Raw genomic sequence first — 1684 nt, 5'->3', positions numbered from 1 at the left:
CGTTTTGTGGACATTCTGAATGCTTTTAAATAAGTACAACTTTTTAAAAATTATAAATAAAGACCGGAGAAGTACAATTTCATAGGAATGGGCAGTTGAAGTTGGAATATGTGACAGAGGGCCCAAGTTGAAGGAAATTTGGGGCAGGCCAGTGGTATGGTGTTTAAGACAGCTGGGTCCACATGGACAACAGCATTATTCAAATTCTGGGCCCAGCACCTTGAGAAACAAGCTGGGCAGGTGTGCCTGCATCTCCAAAATCTTGAAAGGAGGGAAAAAAGAAGGAAAGCGATCAGCGATCCGCGTGGCTATTCCACATGTGGGAAGGTGCTTACTCACATCTCCTCTTGTTCCATCTCTCTTTGGCTGTGCATACGCCCTCTGGGAAAGTTTCGTAAGAAAAGAATGTGATCTTAGAAAGATATATAAAATGGGACATCAGGTTTCCATTAGCCTAATCTCCTTGATTTCACCAGCTTCCTGATAAAACTATAGCGAGCATTTGGAGTATAGAAGACGCGATGTGTATAAGGAAGGAAAGGCCTGGCATTGGAAGTAAGGGATGTGAAATAAAGGAAAAGAGAGAGAAACAGAGATAAAGAGAACGTAATGTTGGAAAGTTCTTAAGCAAAAAACGGGATGAAATAGCACACATCAGGAAAGGGGAAAGCCATAGGATGGTTTTTAGGGAAGGGGGAGATTGTTAAAGACACCAAGAGAACCTGGGTGTGGCAGGACCATTGAGGCAGCTGGACCCCACATGGGAGAGTGCAGGGATTGAGTCCAGGACTTGAGAAACACACCAGGTACATATCAGTGCATGCCCCAAATTCCAAAAAGAGTATGGGAAAAGAAGGGCTTATTAGAGTGGTCATATTACAATGGTGGTGCTTTCTTTCTCTCTCTCTCAGGAGAGTGCATATATCTTCTTTCAAATAATAATAAAAACACATAAAGAAAATAGTTTAAAGTGGAAGCTGAAGGCAGTAAGAGTGAATTTATCATTTTTCCATACATGATTCTGAAAAAATAAATTGGAAAGATTAATGTAAATATCAAGAGACACACACCTTAACAGAATTTAAACTTTCTGAAAAATGTAAATGCAGTTAACACTGTTACAGTATAGACATAAGCACTCACAGATAGAGTGTGAAGTTCACATTTGTTCTAAATAATAGTCTATTCAGAATAAAATGTCTCTCTAAAACAAAACAAAACAAAAAGGGACCAGCAGTTAGTATAATGGTTACATTTCTGGACTTCCATGTGGTCAACTGAAGTTCGAGTCCTGGACATGGTGGCTTAAAATGCACACTCAGCATGCGTGTGTGTTCCCAAAATTCCAAGAGGACAATAGAGGAAAAGGAATTGCAGTGTGGCCATCCCCCAGGGAGTGGTTTCTCGCTTTCTGTCTCTGTCTCTCTTGGTCTCTCAGGCGAGCTCACACATCCTGTAGCAAAAATCCCTCTAAAAAAAAAAAAGAATAAAATGGTAGGGAGAAGGAATGAACTTAGTAACTTAAAAAAAAAAAATTAGCAATATTAGTTATGGAATTGATCCTATAAAAATATTCTTAATTCCTTTTTACATGATTTAAACTATTTCCTTTGTTATCATTAATACGTTCTTTATCTCCCACAAAATGTATAATGTCAGTTCTTGTAATGGTGATAGCTGTATT

This window comes from Tupaia chinensis, unplaced genomic scaffold (genome assembly GCF_000334495.1).
Source record: "Tupaia chinensis unplaced genomic scaffold, TupChi_1.0 Scaffold144354_1, whole genome shotgun sequence".
NCBI classification, from domain to species: domain Eukaryota; kingdom Metazoa; phylum Chordata; class Mammalia; order Scandentia; family Tupaiidae; genus Tupaia; species Tupaia belangeri.
The sequence above is the reverse complement of the archived record's forward strand: the minus strand, read 5'-3'. Positions refer to the sequence as shown.